At 42.6% G+C, this 18,525-nt stretch overlaps 1 protein-coding gene across 16 annotated transcripts in view; it reads right to left on the bottom strand.

Moving 5' to 3' along the window:
* The window catches only part of LOC142013544 (tubulin polymerization-promoting protein family member 2-like), a 142,662-nt gene that overhangs the window by 75,355 nt on the left and 48,782 nt on the right, over positions 1 to 18,525 (bottom strand). For 12 of the 16 annotated variants that reach the window (XR_012645674.1, XR_012645670.1, XR_012645671.1 and 9 more), the window contains one exon: positions 1,457 to 1,825. The exons of 3 other annotated variants lie outside the window; for them this stretch is intronic. The gene's annotated coding sequence lies outside the window, so the exon portion shown is untranslated. Of the gene's footprint in view, positions 1 to 1,456; positions 1,826 to 2,197; positions 10,845 to 18,525 lie in introns of those variants that run through there. One more of the 16 variants, XM_074995056.1, reaches the window with a different exon arrangement.

The raw sequence follows: 18,525 nt of genomic DNA, 5'->3' as shown, positions 1-18,525 counted from the left end.
AGGCTTTTGATGCGGTCTCCCACAACATGCTTGTCCATAAGTTAAGGAAATATGGATTGGATCCTTGGACTATAAGATGGATAGAAAGCTGGCTTGATGGTCGGGCCCAATGGGTAGTGGTCAATGGCTCAATATCTGGATGGTGGTCTGTTTCAAGCGGAGTGCCGCAAGGCTCAGTTCTGGGGCCAGCGTTATTCAACATCTTTATTAATGACCTGGATGAGGGACTGGGTTGCACCCTCAGCAAGTTTGCGGATGACACAAAACTAGGGGGAGAGGTAGACATGTTGGAGGGTAGAGAGAGAATCCAGAGGGACCTGGATAAATTGGAGGACTGGGCCAAAAGAAATCTGATGCAGTTCAATAAGGAAAAGTGTAGAGTCCTGCACCTGGGGCAGAAGAATCCCAAACATTGTTACAGGCTGGGGACCAACTGGCTCAGCAGCAGTATGATGGAAAGGGACCTAGGGGTTATTGTGGATGAAAGGCTGGATATGAGTAAACAGTGTGCCCTTGTAGCCAAGAAAGCTAAAGGCATACTGGGGTGCATTAGGATGAGCATTTCGAGCAGATCTAGGGAAGTAGCTATTCCTCTTTATTCAGCACTGGTGAGGCCACATCTGGAATATTGTGTCCAGTTTTGGGCTCCCCAGTATAAAAAGGATGTGGATTTGCTAGAGCAGGTTCAGTGAAGGGCAACAAAAATGATTAAGGGTCTGGAGCACAAGACCTATAAGGATAGGCTGAGGGATTTGGGCTTGTTTAGTTTACAGAAGAGAAGACTTAGAGGTGATTTACTAGCAGCCTTCAACTTCCTGAAGGGGAGCTCTAAAGAGGAGGGTGAGAAATTGTTCTCAGTGGTGTCAGATGGCAGAACAAGGAGTAATGGTCAGAAGTTGAAGAGGGAAAGGTGTAGGTTAGATATTAGGAGAAACTTCTTCACCAGGCGGGTGGTGAAGCATTGGAATGCATTGCCTAGAGAGGTGGTGGATTCTCCATCCCTTGAGGTTTTTAAGTCCCGGCTGGACAAAGTCCTGGCTGGGATGACTTAGTAGGGGGTTGATCCTGCTTGAAGCAGGGGGCTGGACTAGATGACCTCCTGAGGTCCCTTCCAGCCCTATGATTCTGTGATTCTGTAATAATCTGCAGGTTTGATGATTTTTGGACATCTTTCTGTTACATCCTGGATTCTAGCTCCTAGTAAGCAGCAAACTTCCGAAGATTCCAGGTCTGAACACCATATGGATAACTCCATCCCTCTGAGGAGAGAGTCCCCGACCACCACCACCCATCTTCTTCTCTTAGAAGTAGTGTTCAAAGAACCCTCATCCCTAGGACCACACATCCCATGCTTTCCAGTCAGTGGGGTCTTCTTCTGATCCCCTCCCTGAGAGGTCTCTGCCACATCATTCTCCACTGTATCACCCATGCAGAGAACCTGAAAGTGGTTGCTTACCTCTACTGGAGTTGGAGATATCCAAACTGGTTTCCTTGCCCTGGGGGTTACATACTTCCAATTTTCTTCCTCGTTTTGTACTGCCTTCACTGGTTGCTCAGCCTGCTGTGCTTGAGAGACTAAATGTTACCTTCTGTAGAGGGTGTCTTCACATTCTCTGATGGACTGGAGGGTTGATATTTGGGCCTCAAGTCCTCTAATCTTTTCTTCCAAGATGGTGACCAGCTTGCACTTGGTACAGACAAAATCTCTTCTGTCTTCCGAGAGGGAGACAAACAAGGCTCATGCTGTGCAGATCACAGCAGCTCACTTGTCACCATCCATTTTTCCATTTCCTAAGAGAGTTCTCTCAGTTGTTCTTAGTGCTGCCTTGAGGGGCAGAAGAGAAACAAACTGTAAGAAAGAGACCAATTAGTATGGGACTCCCCCACAAGGCAAATTTCCAGGCCAACTCCCTGTTGGCTGCTGCCCTGTTCGACGCTCACAGTGTTCGCTGTGGCTTCCTTTTTTTTATACAGCTGCTGTCTAGGCCTGGCTCAAAGCCTGGCCTCCAACCCAGTCAGCCCTCAAAAGCTTCACCCGGAACAAAGCACTCCCAATTCACACTTTTCAAACTTATCAAACTGCCAGACACACTTTCACACTGCCCCTCTTTTCAAACTGAAAAACAAATACTCACAGACAAACACTGAATATTCAACCCACCAGCTCACAACACAGACCCCCAAAAGCCACACTTACCTGACCTCCTCTTGGATGTTTCCCAGGCATGTGTAGATGAATGTTCTCAGGACCTAATTCTGCAATGCTAATGCTAAAGGATGGGAGGACTGATTGATAGCAGGTTTTTCAGAAACATTTTCCCCTGCAGAAATAGACTGCCCAACACATTCCAATAATAAAATCAATACCCTCCCTCTATTAATTTAGAAACAATATTTTTCATTAATGGAACTAATGTACTAGTATTGTACTGCATCATTTAAACAACGATTGGGTCAACACCTCAGTTTCTGAGGCAATAGTGCAGGTCCAAACCACCCTTTCTTTTATCCTTAACGGAAAGAAAAAACTGGTAATATTATTGAAAGGAAAAAAAGACCATGCCCTTCTTTTTCACTTGTTTCACTGGGAGCCCTTTAATGTTTATTTTCAAACAAAATTATTACAATTAAATCAGACGAAGTAAATCTGGAGTGAAACTAGCAGTCACAGAGCAGGAAAGGGCACTGAGTGCTCAGCCATATAACTCTACCTTCATAAAAATTCAAGTATGTCTGCAGGTTTGGGAATCTCCATGTACACTAAAGGGACTTTCCACGGTTGCATTAAAGTGAGGAGACAGTTTAAAATTACTAGCATGCTGAAATTATGTGACCTGCAGACTCAGATCAAATTATTTTGAGGGTTCTTATAATCAAACGAGGATCTTACTGGCAACAAGTGATTGGACTGGTTGAGAAAGTCTAACTGCAGTTTAATTCAGAGCAGAGACACTCTACCAAGCCTGTCAAACATGTGGCCCTCAGCCACATTTAGCCCCATTAAAATTTTTTGTGGCCTCCAACCACATGTTGGTAAAGTATGTAAGTGCAGCTTGCACGCCTGCCCCCCAGATGCAGCAGGAGAGCTTGGCTGCCCCACCCCCGCCTGCCTGTGAGGGGACCCAAGAGTGACTGGCTGGCAGTGGCATCAGGTCCTTCTCCCCTCGCTCCCATTGGTGCAGGCAGTGACTGGCTAAGGAGTCAGCTGGGAGCAAGGAGCCGTGGGCAGTGAGCCCCAGAGCCATGTACTCCAGAAACAGCAATAGCCCCAGCCTGGCGCTGAGCCCAGGGCAGCAGGAGTAGCATGGGGACCTGGCCCTCTTCAGCCCCAGCACCTACGAGCTCCTGGCACTGCTCATTACCATCATCAGTGTCCTGGGCTGAGGCCACAACCTGCTGGTGCTGCACTCCCACTTCCAGCACCTGTGCACCCTCATCCACCTCTTCCTGCTCCACGTCAGCCTCTGCCACAGCTGGGCCTGGGGTGCAGCCAGCTGCCTCTGGAACAGCTTCAGCAATAACCTCTTTAGTAAGGTAGGGAGCCCCTCTGCCCCTGCCCCACAGTGTCTCCCGCTACTGCCCTCCTCCCACATCCTCCACCTTTCCCTCCACTGCCATCCACTCCCATCAGAGGTGGATTAACAGATCGTGGGGCCCTGGCACATGTTCCTCCCCTGCCTTTTGACTCCTGCCAGGGAGATGGGGGCAGGGCATTGGGACTTGCCCCACTCTCCAGCAGGAGTGCCAGGCAGACAGAGCAGGTTGGGAACAGGGCTACCTATGTTTATGGGCGCTCCAAACTGGCTGGGACCCCTGTTCGTAGAAGTTTGACTCAGTGGCTAACCCACCGCTGCCCCCATAGTCTCTCACCTCACCAAAAACTCACTCCATTTCCCACCAGCCCTTCTCACTTTCTCTTTCCTCAGCCCCATCCTCCCACAGCCCCACGACCCACTTTACTGTACAATTGTCTTTTCTCTCATTTCACCTTCTAGCTCAAACCTGTATCCACACTTTATCCTCTGCCTGCCACCACCACCTCCTCACTCCAACTCCAGCCCCTTGCCCCGACTATACAAATCTACACTAGCTGCCTACTTGGAAAGGAGGATGGTAAGTAGGGTGTCGAGAGTCTATTAATGAACTGCTGTGGTGCATATGCAGCACTTCATTCAGCTAATACTCCCCACGGCGACTTTGAAGTGTTAAATGTAGGAGTGCCAGCTCACGTTTAGCTGCAGCTAACCCGCCGGTACTTTGAAGTGCCTGGGCAGCTTCAAAATCCCTTTTCTCCCCAAAATTTTAGGCCAGGCTTTGATGGCAGGTTTTTCAGAAATATTAATAACCTCCTGACACCCTACTTACCATCCTCCCTTCAAAGTAGGGAGATAGTGTAGACAAGCCCACTCTGTATTAATTTTCCCCTCACCCTCTGCAGACCCTCCATCTGAACAATTTTGTCTCCATACCAGCCATGTATTTTCCCCACATCCCTACTGACTCTATTCCATTTTATCTGTCCACCAATATATTCTGCCAGTTTCATTCTCTTATTGATACCTCTTCCTTTCCTTTTTCCTCCAGTGCCTTAAATTTATAGTTAAATTAAAATTACAATATATGAGCAAACGACAATTTTATGCATCAAATTTTATGAACTATTAATTAAATTATAAAACTATAACATTCATAGTAAGTCTTAAATTCTCAATTAAAATTACTGTATTATAGTCGAACAAAACCTGAAAAAATATTATAAAATATACCTAAAACATAGCCTACAATTATGACTTTCCAACAGAAGTACATTTTTTGGTGGCCCTGAATGCTTTTGTGTGTGTGGCCTCAGCTGACTTTGAGTTTGACATACCTCTAGCCATTGTTTACAAACCTTAAAATAAACAGAAAGAGGTCAGATTCCAAAAATATTTTTAAAAATCTCCATAACAACAGTCACCAACATGCTAGCTATCACCTGTTCCATAACATTTCCTTTTAATTCTTAAAGATTTGCTACCATGACCTTGGCCTCAATTCTCAGTATATAACAGATTAAGAAAGAATCTGCTTATCATGACAAGTATCAGAGAGGTAGTCGTGTTAGTCTGTAGCTTCGAGAGTATCTGATGAAGTGGGTCTTTGCCCACGAAAGCTTATGCCTCAAAATATCTGTTAGTCTATAAGGTGCCAGAAGACTTCTGCTTATCATGAGGAAGACCTGAGATCCTATGTTCAAAGAGTATTTACAGCACAAACATATTAGTTGTGTTTTCGTCCGTCATATTCCCAAAGCTGTGTTTACTTGCTAAGAAATACTGAAGCTTGCTCTTTTCTTCTGTAGAGAAGTGTTGGGGTACAGCACAGGTTAGAATCAGACTAAATGTAGTAACTAGCATGATTAGAATCTTCACATTTCTAAGGCAATATTACTCCTGAAATGCTCAGCAAAGAAACTTAGAACATTGTTTTGTCCTACAGTCACATGCAAGATGCGACCTGTTAAGAGACAGGGTTCCAGAAACAGGACCCGGAAGCAGAAATGTTTGTTTGAAACATTTGTCATTACCTGATGCTGCTTTAACTAACACGTAATTCATGAGAATGAGTTAAAATGACACTTAAAGACTTTTCTTTAATTATATTTATCCATCAGCTTTCATTTATCCGTCCTTAAACGCTTACCAAATTTGTATCTAATGGGCAGTGTTTTAACTGAAATGATGCAGTGTTTCCGCAAGAGCTTTTGTATTATTAATGGATTTTGTCCAAGCACCATACTGCCATGTGTCACTAAACTATCGATTGACCTGTATTAATTCAGAATTTGTGAAAAGTTATTAGGCAAAGCAAAAATAGAGATATGGGAGCAGATGCTCCACATTATTGCGCCCCTATCAAAAGTGACAGGATTAAATTTGCACAACAGAGGTATTTCAAAATGCTACACCTACTGGCTGTAAGTAAAGAATCCAGCTGAAGTGTTAACTGAAAGTCAGGAGGTAACAAGCTATGAAAACAAGATTAGAAGAGCTTCAGAAAACAGGCTGAACACATTACAGAGAAATTATTCATTAGGCAAACCACTGCACTCGGAAAAACTCCATGAGCAACTGATTATATCTCAAAATATTTATGCTAAATCCAGACCTGTGAAAGACAGTTACTGGAGATGCTAAATCCATAAGCTGGAGAAGCCACACGGGGACAGTAACCCTGCCTGAACTTCAGGGTACTGTCTAGAGAGGTTCTACTATTTCCAATTACTTACTCACCACGCTCCATTTTGACTGGTGGTTGTATGGTCAGTGCCAGCAGGAAGACTCAGTGAGACTTGTGACACCCTAGTCAGCGGTTGTGTGAATAACTTTATATAAGGCAGGTTTACCTAACTTACAGATTTTCAATTTATGTTTATTTAGTGTCCCTAGCTATCAGGTGATTAAACAATCTAAAAACCAAAACATAAAAAAATGTTATGTCATCTTCAAACATGCATAGGCTAACGAGGACCACTGTGCCACTCACTGTGACCACAGTTAATGGCATTGCACCAGGCATTATGTAGAAAAGGTCTCAGGTCAGGGGCAACCCTGCAAGCAACACCAGGTGTGGTCACAGTTATGACCTCTGCACATGGATGGAGAGCTTGAGAGCATGTTATGCTGGGGTAGGGTTTTTTTTTTCTTTTTTATCCTGATGACATGGCTGAAAACCCCAAAAGCCACTTTCGAATATAATGAGCCACCAAAGGAAGGCCAGATATTTGAGACAGTATGCCTAAGACAAATCATTTTATTCATAGGATTTTCTGCTGCCAAAAATATGAAACTTCTCTACCATATCTAAGTATGTCTGTAAGAGTGTCCAGGATGCTGACCCAGACAGCTGTTCAGGCAGTTCACAAGAGCTATTCATTGAAGAACATCCAGTTTGCTGTGGTTATTTCAACTCTGTCTGCAGCGTAGGCAGAGGAACTTGTCAGTGGTCTCTACGGTACTCAATACCACCTGCATTGTGGGCTCTGGTGGCCCAGCTCTAAGGTCTTAGTCCTTGGTCTTTGTTTATGAGATGTTCAGTCCCATTGTGAGGGCAGCCCCTTAAAGATCTTGGAGTGCAGGATTAAAATTCTTTGACTTTTCTACAAGCAAGGCAGCATCCCTGACATAGTCTTGGTTCGTGAACAGTTCTTTACCAGTGTTGATTCTGACACAGGTAATGGAAAGTCCTAATGTCCTGAACAAAGGAAGACAGGAGAGCAGCGAAATACAAACCATGGACTTCTAAAAAGTAGACTTTGAGTCCCTCAGGAAACTGGTGGGCAGGATCTCCTGGGATGCTAACATGAGGGGAAAGGAATCCAGGAGAGCTGGTAGTGTTTTAAAGAACAATTACTGAAGCTGCAGAAACACACCATCCTGATGTGCAATAAGAATAGGTAATACCATAGGCAACCAGATTGTCTTACCAGTGAAATCTTCGGTGAGCTTAAAAACAAAAGAAGCTTACCAGAAGTGGAAACATGAATAGATAACTAGAGAAGAGAACAACTATATTGCTCGAGCATTGAGGGATGTAATCAGGAAAGCCAAACTACAATTGGAATTGCAGCTGGCAAGGGATGTGAAAGGTAACAAGAAAGGTTTCCACAGGCATGTTAGCAATGAAAGGCTGGTCAGAGAAGAGTCTGAGAATGGTGAGCGGTATTACAGAAAAGCAGGGTGTCAGAGCCACCAAGGAATTGTGCCAATGTGGGCTATGGGAAACGTTGTGATAGCACAAAGGGTAGGTATGTGAACACTGCATTTCAAAGTCATCTATAGGAGTTTTACTTACATATGGTCCTAGGGTACCACCTGAATATTGTTACACCCTACTGGTCCAGAGTTAGTCAGCGGTTTTGAGCATATCAAATAAACTAGCTGTATCTCACTTCCTCCACTTATAAAATGGGGGTGATATTTAATTTTATGCCTATCAGATTTGTTATGAGGTTTCCTTAATTAAATATGTTCATGGCGTTGAAGACGTAAAGCACTATATAAGCATCATTTGATTATGCACAGTCTCACAAGGTGGCTTTCCCTTTTCTTTTCCTATTTTATATGCACAACGGGCAAGAAATTCAAAGTTATGCTTCTCACAGCACGTGTCATTTAGCCCTGCAACACACTGAGAAAAGCTAGACATACACAGATCCATGGATCCAGATTTAATGCATCCAACGATACTGAGAGAATTGGCAAAAGGCCTGCAGAGCCTTTGGCCATTATCTTTGAAAACTCGTGGAGATCAGAAGAAGTCCTGGATGACTGCAAAAAGGCAAATGTAGCGCCCATCTTTAAAAAAATGAAAGAAAAAACAATCCAGGGAACGACAGACCAGTCAGCCTTACCTCAGTCCCCAGGAAAATCATGGAGGGGATCCTAAAGTGATCCATTCTGAAGCACTTGGAAGAGGGGAAAGTGACTGAGAGTAGTCAATATGGATTCAGCAAAGGCAAGTCATGCCTGACCAATTTGATTAGCTTCTATGATGGAGTAACAGGTTCTGTGTACTAGGGGAAGTCAATGGATGTGATATACCTTGACTTTAGCAAAGCGTTTGATACCATTTCCTGCAATATTCTTGCCCATAATTTAAGGAAGTATGGATTGGATACATGGACTGTAAGGTAGAAAGAAAGCTAGCTAGATGGTTGGGCCCAGCAGGTAGCAATCAATGGCTCAATGTCTGTTTGACAATCGGGTTGAAGTGGAGTGCCCCTGGAAGCAGTTCTGGGGCTGGTACTGGTCAACATCTTTATTAGTGAACTGGATCGGGGGATGGCTTGCATCTTCAGCAAATTTGTGAATGACACTAAGCTAGGGGGAGAAGTAGATACATTGGAGGGCAGGGACAGGGTCCAGAGTAACCTAGATAAATTGGACGATGGGGTCAAAAGAAATCTGATGTGGTTCAACAGGAACAAGTGCAGAGTTCTGCACTTGAGGCAGAAGAATCCCAAGCACTGTTACAGGCTGGGGACTTACTGGTTAAGTAGCAGTACAGCAGAAAAGGACTTGGGGATTACAGTGGATAAGAAGCTGGATATGAGTCAATGTGCATTTGTAGCCAAGAAGACTAATGGCATATTAGGGTGCCTTAGAAGGCACATTTGCAGCCAGTCTAGAGAAGTTATTATTTCCCTCTATTTGGCACTAGTGAGACCACATCTGGAGTATTGCATCCTGTTCTGGGCCCCCAAGTAGAGAAAGGATGTGGATGCATTGGAGCAGGTCCAGCAGAGGGCAACAAAAATGTTAGGGGGCTGGCACACATGACCTATGAGGAGATGCTGTGGGATCTAGGCTAATTTTATCTTCAGAAGAGAAGAGTGAGGGGGGATTTGATTGCAGCTTTCAAATTCCTGAAGTGGGGGCTCTAAAGAAGATGGATGGAGGGTATTCTCAGTAGTGACAGATGGCAGAACAAGGAGCAATGGTCTCAAGTTGCAGTGGGAGATGTGTCGGTTGGATATTAGGAAAAACTGTTTCATCAGGAGTGTGGTGAAGCACTGGAATGTGTTACCTAGGGAGGTGGTGGAATCTCCTTCCCTAGAGGTTTTTCAAGTTCCACCTTGGCAAAGTCCTGGCTGCTATGATTTAGATGGGGTTGATCCTACTTTAGGCAGGGGTCTGGACTCAATGGCCTCTTGAGGTCCCTTCCAGAATTAGGATTCTATGATTCTATGTACAATAATATGCAAATAAGGAGAACTGAATTATAGTTGATGTGGGAATCATAATCTTAAATATTTGCCTTGTGAGTTTACACAACTTCTCAACCATAATATTGCAGGGGGTTCTCAGCAGTGAAGAGCTATGCAGTCTTGTAGCTAAAGGTTGCATCATTTTATTTGTCCACTGGTGGTGAAGAAGTCATTTGAGCCACTCCGATTTACACCAGCCAAGATTCTGGTACAATTTTCCCAACTACTTAATTTGAAGCCTGATTCTTATAAACCAAATTTTCATTTTACTTACACACATGCTTATGTTGAGGTGATACTCCTAAACAGATGTAGCAAGGACTGTCACTCTCGTGTGGGCCTTCACAGTCACAGTCAACGCTGCAAATGATGATCCCAAATGGAACTACGAAGGGCACGATCCATAGTCTACGTAGACTGAAGGATGCTGCTACTACTCCTAAACTGAAGGCTATGTAGTCTAGTCCTCATGAACTTATTATAATAGTTTAATAATAGCAAACACACTAGATGCAAATGGAATTGCTGTTCTATTTGTTGTTGGTATCAAAGTACTTGACCTTGTTTAAAAGACCAGCTTTACTTAGCACTGAATGCTTACTTTAAGGCACTGAAGCCTATGCATTTCTATGGACCTGTATCCAGCCATTTTAAGTCAACAAACATGTCTTTTCCCTGACCCTTCTGAGCTTTTGTTCAAAAGTTTGAAGCCTGCTTACTGACAAGTGATTTGTTTCCATTAGAACATGCCTCATTCCAGCCATCCGTGACCATTTTGTACTTAGGGCTTTATAAGCAGCACGTCTCAACATTCCTAAAATCCCAGAGAGGATCTGAAAATAGAATAAGAAATGAGCATTTAAATTAAAAGCAACAGCCCTTACATGAAGCTGCCAGGTTTTTATGGTAGATACTGTCTTTCTGCTCCCCACTCTTCAGGGGATTGTAAGCTGCATTTTCCATAGTATTTTGCAATGCCATGGAGGTTTGCATTCAGTCATCTATTTATAGGCATCTGTTTTAAAGTGAAACAGGTGTCAAGTTAAATGAGGTTGTTGCCGGCATACATGTCCTTTCAGGGTGGGGGTAGGGAGAAGAGGACGGTGTGGGGTCGGGGGGGGGGTCCTACTTTCAGTTGCTCACCCATGGGTGCCGCAGAAAGCAGGGGAAGGGGTAATTAGTTTTTCACTAAGAAGATGAAAAGTTCTCACTGTTCACACCATGGGGCCCATACTTTTGTTTCTTAATGTATTTAATTGAATTTAGTATTTGAGAAAGATGCCCAATAGTCTGTTCTGAGGAACTGAATCCTATGAATAGCCACAGAATAAGTTTACCACAGGCAGTACGAATATATGTCCCCACCCAATTCTTGTGCCACTCAACCTCCTCCTAGGGGGATTATCTGTAAAACACAAATGTTAGACCCATTGCCATGCCTCTTTAATCCATGGCATCTGTTCTGTTATTGGTGGCATGGCAGCACCACAAAGGAATTGTCAGGGATCAGAGCCCCATTGTGCTGGACACCATACAGGCAAAGAACAAAAAAGACCAGCCGTTGAAGCACAGAGCTCGGATTCTGCATGTCACAGAGGATGCAACACCTGTGTGCAGCAGACAAATGGACTGGAGACAGGGTAAGTATGTCCTGCGGTCCTCTAAGAATATATACATCTTTTCAGGGCAAAATTATTATTAAAATAATTTAAAGGGTAAAATATTTAGGTTTACCACAAGAACATTGGCCTATCCAGTTATCTTGCAGTGATGGGCAGTGATTTGTAGTTCCTTGAAAGAGAAATTCCACGGGGGCCATCACTACTACAACAAGTGCTGATGTTTCATTAAATTAGGTGGAATTACAAGTATAAACATACCAATGCATTGCTTGCATGTGCAGTTACTGTGATTCATCATGCATTCATAGTAACTGAGTATACAAACTACTACTTAGCTTTTGAACTAGCCATTACAAATGCAAATAGCTATGATTGCACAAGCAAACCCTAAAACCATACCACTGCTGTTCCTGAATCAATGAAGTTTGAAATAGGGTCTTGTAAGAGTTACATATTCATCATCATCAACAACCTTGGGCTCAGGGGCCTCTCCTATTTGAACTGCCCATTATGCCGAATTCCAGGGTCTTGATTTTTCATTTGTCCTTCATTCTGAAGATCTGCCCAAAGAGCTGTAACTTCCATTGCATAACCTTCTGCAGTAGGTTCTCTTTCAGTTGTATCTTGTTATATAATTCCTCATTGGTGACATTCTGCATGCATCCTATTCTCAGGATCTTTCTATAACTCCTCCTCCTGAATGCCAATATCATTCTCTTCAAATCTTTTGTTATCGCCATGTCTCACATCCGTACAACATGCTGCTTAATACATGTGTTTTCAAGACAATCAGCTTCATTCCTAAGCTGATCACTTTGCTTTTCCAGATCTTACCCATTGCCTTCAAATTCGCTCTTGCTTTTGTTATTCTAGTTGCTATTTCCTTCTTACAGTCTAGATCATATATTGTGTTGCTCCCCAGATATGTGAACTATGTTCTCTAGTTGAATGCCCTCTACATATATTTTTCTTCCTATTTCCTTGTCTCCAAATACCATTGCTTTTGTTTTATCAATGTTCATAATCAGTCCATACCACTTCCCTTCCTCGGTTAGCACCTGCATCATTTTCACGAGCTTCTCTTCATCTTCCTCAATGATAACTATATCATTCACAAACCTCAAGTTCTTAATTCTCATCCTGTGCACTGATATCCCTCCTACCTCTTCCTTGATCTCGTCCATCACTCTCTCTAGGTGCACGATGAAGATACTCAGCGATATCAGATATCCTTGTCTCGTACATCTATTTGTTCTAATCCAACTTCTCAACTCCCTGCGCATTCTCACCTCTGTCTCCACATTGTTGCCGACATCCTTCCACAACTGTATCAGTCTGCTATCTACTCTGTATGACTCCAAAACCACCCAAGTCACTCTCTGATCTATACTGTGAAATGCCTTCTGAAAATAGATGAAGCAATTGTGGATGTTCTTGTTCTTTTGTCAAGCTTTCTCTGCTATTAATCTCAGTACCAATATCTGCTATATGGTACTTCTATCTTTCCTGAATCTCGCTTGCTCATCCATTAGAGGTTCTTCTATCTGTGATCGCAGTCTCTCCATAAGTAGCAGCAGCAGCACCTTGCCGAGGTAACTCATTAGGGCAATCATTCTGTAGTTCTTCCATTCCAATGTACTTCCTTTCTGGTGTATTGTTACTAGTATGAATCTTGTCAATTCCTTAAGTGCTGTCCCTTCCTTCCATGCTATATTACATTGTCAGTGTATTTCCTGAATCATACTTTCTCCACCGTATTTGATCATCTCTTCTATGATCTTATCATTTCCAGGGCTCTTGTTGTTCTTTAGTAGTTTCACTGGTCATTCTACTTCCTCCTTCAAAATATCAGTCTTGCTCTCAATGCTCAGTGGAGATATCTCTTTAAGCTCTTTGATTAGTCTTTTCGAGTACCTCGTTGTTCTCATCTTTGATCACCATCTGCTTCAGTTGCCATTTCCTATTAATATTCCTAATCATTTTAAGGAACCTAAAGAATGGCAAGGCAGCACGACCTAATAGTCCACCTGAAGTACTAAAAGGAGGACCAGCTACACTGTTTGCTAAATCCGATATGGACAACAGAAGAGATTTCAAAGAATTGGAGATAAGGGCTGCTAGTGAAACTTCCTAAATCCAGAGATCTGTCACTGTGTGAAAATTGGAGGGCAATCACCTTATTGCCAATTCCAAGCAAAGTACTAACCAGAGTCATCCTGGAATGAATGAGAGATGCTATAGACCACAAACTATGAGAAGAACAGGCAGGTTTTAGGAGAGGACCCTGTTGCACAGACCAAATAGCAACACTTTGGATCATCATAGAACAATGCATCAAATGGCAAGCACAGCATCGGTGTCGACACTTGGAAGAACCTTGCCCAGGACCATGCCCAGTGGAGAACAGTAATCCATGAGGGGATGGTGCAATTTAAGAGGCCCCACCACAGTACAGATGTGGAGAGGCAGAGAAGAAGAAAAGAGAATCACAAACTGCCCCGTGCTCCTCCAACAGCTACTAACGCCTGCCCCTTCTGTGATAAGACCTGCAGCTCCAGTCTTGGGCTGATCAGCCATCAACTGACTCACAAATAGTAGGGTGACATGAAGACATCCTACTCGTTATCGAGGGACTGCCAAGACAACATAAGAGGTGGGGCAGGATGGGTGTGGATATAAACGTAGCAGATGAGTAAACCAGGAATCACTAAATTCATAAAACTGAATGTTGCCACTCTATAAACCAATTAAATTATACAACCTTCAGATTCTGATATTCCCAAAAAGCTCCTTGTAAGTTGAAGATATCCTAGAGACTAAAGCTAATTGTGATGGCATGGTTTTCCAGCAAGTAGCACAACTCTTTCTCACTCATTCCATTTCCATAATCCCTCAGGTTGCATTCTGGGTGACAAAGATCCCACTCACAAATGAATTTATTGAAGGTTTATGTTTTAAACTGGAGAGACTGAAACAGATTGAGCCCAGGTGAGCTGAAAGGGTAGCAGTACAGTTTCCCTCAGTAGCTAAGCAAGAGCATGAGCATCCTTAGGAAGTGAGCTGCTGGCAAGGTGTTTTCCATAACTCTTCCTCCATTTAGGCCATTAAAGCCCAAAGTTGTTAGTCTAGCAAACAGTCAAAACTCATATTTTAGACTATATATTTTTATATTGTCCATCACCTGATGCTTAGGATAATTACTAAATAAACTGAAATGACACACACAGCTACCTGTTGTTTATATGTTAACATAAGAGCTCACAACTCCATCAGTCTTCAACAAAGCAGGTCTATTCACACTAGTTACAGACTATAGAAATGTAGGGCTGGAAGGTACCTCAGGAGACCATTGGGTTCAGTCCTCCACGCTAAGGCAAGGCGAAGTAAATCTAGATTATGACTGACAGGTATTTATCTAATGTAGTGACAGCGATTCTGGAACCCACCTCAGAAGCCTGTTCCAGAGCAAAACAACATTTAATTGAGAAAGCTTTTCCTAATATATAACCTACATTTCTCTTGCTGAAGATTGAGAAGACATCTTCTTCACCTTCCTTCAGTGGACCTGGAGAACAACTGATTACTGCCTTCTTTATAACAATCCTCAACATATTTGAAGATTATTTCATAATATATTTCCTCAAAAATCAGCTTTTCTAAACCTTTATCAATTTTGTAGTTCTCTTCTGGACTATTCCTAATTTGTTCACATCTTTCCTACCGTGTGGCTCCCAGAATTGGGCACTACTCCAGCAGAGGACTCACCAAGCAAAGTAGAGCAGAAAAATTACTCACCAGCTAAGTCTACAGTATCGTTTCTAGAAACCACACAGCCAAACACCGCACTCAAAATAGCAGGTCTATTTTGAGTGTGCCATTTCATTCCCAGTAACCATTGTCATATGAGGGTTACAAGGAAGCTCAAAATAGCCCCTTATTTCGAACCCCAGTGTATCGTAGCCTGCACTGGATTCAAAATGAAGTAGCCTGAAATAACTTAATCAATTTGCAGTGTAGCCCCTAGCCTCTTTGTCCTCATGCCTCACACTCTCACTAATACTCCTCCGAATTATATAAGCTTCTTTTCCAAATATGTTATTTGTTCTGGACAAGTCCATGTTGGGTCTTACTTATTACCCTGTAGTCACTTACAAAGTGATTGTTTAATCATTTTTTTCAGGGTTTTGAAATTAGACCAAGTGGTCTATAATTGCCTTTGTCCTCTTTGTTCCCCTTTTTTAAAAAGGTACAATATTTGCTCTTCTCCAGCCCTCTGGGATTTCATCCATCCTCCATAAGTTCTATGATACCCACTAATGGTTCCAAAATTACTTCAGCTAAGTATCCTCAGATGAATTTCACCAGGCCCTGGCTGGCTTGACTACGTGCAAGTTATCTAAATATTCTGGGTTGTGTTCTTTCCCCTTTGTTAATACTAATTTTATCAAGTATATTAGGTATATGATCACAACTAACTTTGTAGCAAAGACCAAAGCAAAACCAGCATGAAATCCCTGAGCCTTTTTGATTTCCTCTGTTGGTAGTTGTACTTCCCAAATGAGCAGTGGACTTAACACTTGCCTTCTTCTTTCTCTTGCTCCTAATGTATTCATAAAACTTTTTGTTTGCTTTTATGTACCTTGCTAGATCTAAATTTAGTTTGTGCTTTGCCATTTCTGATTTTTATCCTGATATATTTGAGCCATATTTTTTAACCCATTCTTACTTATTTATCCATGCTTCCCTTTTGTGTAAGATTTCTTTTTTGATTTTCAGGTCTGTAAGGAGGTTCAGATGGAGGCATTTTGGCAGACTTTGTGGAATTCAATTTTTTAATATATTTTCATGGATTATATCAATGTTTATATTTCAGATATTTTAATTTTTCTTAATTTATATTTTACAGTCGTACAAAATTATTGAGGGTTTTTTTTCATTTTTTGGTACATTTAAAATATACACAGCTGTAGAAATTATGGGAGGTCAGCCAGATAATTTTTTAGTGACAGTAAATGTTGAGATCCAAAAGTTAATTTTTCAACCATTAAAACAAAAATTGTAAGCCTCACATGTCAAAGAACACAATGTAACTAGCATGAAAAACAGACAAATTCTGAAGCAGCATTCTTCTTACTTTGCCTACCTGTACTTTTCAATTATCTATGGAAATGTTTTTTCAGTAGTTTGCAAGTACAGTAAAAATAGATGTTTACTGATATTTACTGAGAAAAATACAATCCTCCCAAGCCAACGCATTAACCCCCTAGTGTTTCTCTGCCTTTCTTTCACACTATTTGGTTGGCTGCTATGCATTTAATATTATGTCTTTGAGAAACTGCCACCTCTCCTAAACTCCTAAATTCATTTTTTCCTTAGTATATTTTTTGTTTGGTTTGGTTTGGTTGCTTGTTTGTTTTGCCTTAGAACTTTAGCTAATGGTTCTCTGAGGTTCCTAGCCTGCTTTTTTGGAAGTCCACTGCTTTAATTCTGATGCTTTCAGAACTTCCTTTCCTTAGCGTGATGAAGTTTAGCATTTCATGGTCACTTTCACCCAAACTAACATCTCCTTTCACAACTGCAACCAGTTCCTCCCATTACTCAGAATCAAGTCTAAAATGGCTGTGCCTCTTCTTCCTTCTTCTACCTTCTGAAACAAGAAGTTGCCCCCAGTACACTAAAAGAACTTAGTATACATTTTCCAACAGATGCCTGGGTAGTTAAAAGTCCCCCATTATAACCCAGTCTTTTGATATGCATATTTCTGTTATATGTTCTAGAGACTTTCCTGATCCACATCTTCCTTCTAATTTGGTGGTCTCTAATAGATGTTACCCCTGGATTTTCCCCTTCTGCTTCACCAAAAAAAAAAAAACCCAAGAAACAAAAACAAAAAACCACCACACCTCTCACCTTCTTCAGGACCTCAGAACAAGGGTGTATGTTTTTATGTATGTTGCAATATCTCCCTTTTTCCTCTGCCACTTCTTCCTGAATAACCTATATACCTCTATATCTATCTTCCAGCCATGGGATGTGTCCCATCACATCTCCATGGTGCCAATTATGGAGTAACCTATTTTATGTACTAAAACTGTTGGTTATTCCTGTTTAATCCTCATACTCATGTAGGAGCTTCCCAGAGGCCTCTTTCTCTTGGTTCCCCAAGGACTCAGTTTTATGCCAGTCTCATCACTCTAATGACAACCCATGTTTGGGTCAGGACCCATAGGCTGGGAATCTCAGATCTATAGCCTTCTGGCCAGAATAACCTTCTCTCACCCCTCTTACTTTCATAGAGTTCTGAAAGCTGAGCCCCAGCCTAGTCGTGTTTCATCTCCTAATTACATACCCTTTCCTTTAACTCTTCTGTATGCCCACAAAAAATACAGACTTTGGCAACGTTATTTCAGTATCCCTGCATGTAATACAAACATAGCTGGTGTTGGGTCACAAATTCAGTTGATTATAATGAGCAAAATACCACCCCATCTGTTGAATATCTAGCAAATCTTAGCAAAGCAAGAGCAAATGTTATTTACATAGACACCCAGGATCTCTCCTCCCTTCCAGCAAGCTGAGGGAAGTGTTCTTTCAAACGCTGCTTACATATGCATAGGTAGCGGGTAATGAAGGCAAGGGAAGGCATTGCCTTCCCCAAGAGACTTTAGTGGCCACACCCATTCTCTGCTCCAGGCCCATTTCTACCAGTATGCAGCAGGTTGCCTGTGGCCCAGAACTGGAACTGGCAGTGGAGAGGGAGAGATGGCCTGAAATCGGGGCCAGCTGAGCAGCCAATGTTTCCCAGCCCCTCTGGCTCCAGGGCCAGGAGATGCTGAGGCCATGTAGCTGGAAGACTAGGGCTGCAGCATGGCTACCCAGCCAGTCAACACTCCCACCAACAAAGGGCTGGGGCCATAGCCAATGTTCCCTGTAAGCTGAGCACTTGGGCACCCACCCAGGAGAGATTCAAATGCCACCCAGCTGATTGGCAGAGTGCCCACAGCCAGAAGCATGTGTTTCTACTGGTGGTGCACATCCACATATGCCTTGGTGCATGTAATAAAATTTGCTCTACCCATGGATGGAATAAATTTGAGGGAACACTGGTCATGGTGCAGCTGTCCAGCCAGAGAGGGAGACTGGGGCTACAGTGCG

Source organism: Carettochelys insculpta, chromosome 5 (genome assembly GCF_033958435.1).
Source record: "Carettochelys insculpta isolate YL-2023 chromosome 5, ASM3395843v1, whole genome shotgun sequence".
Taxonomy (NCBI): domain Eukaryota; kingdom Metazoa; phylum Chordata; order Testudines; family Carettochelyidae; genus Carettochelys; species Carettochelys insculpta.
Note: the sequence above shows the minus strand (reverse complement) of the source record. Positions and strands in the feature narration are given on the sequence as shown.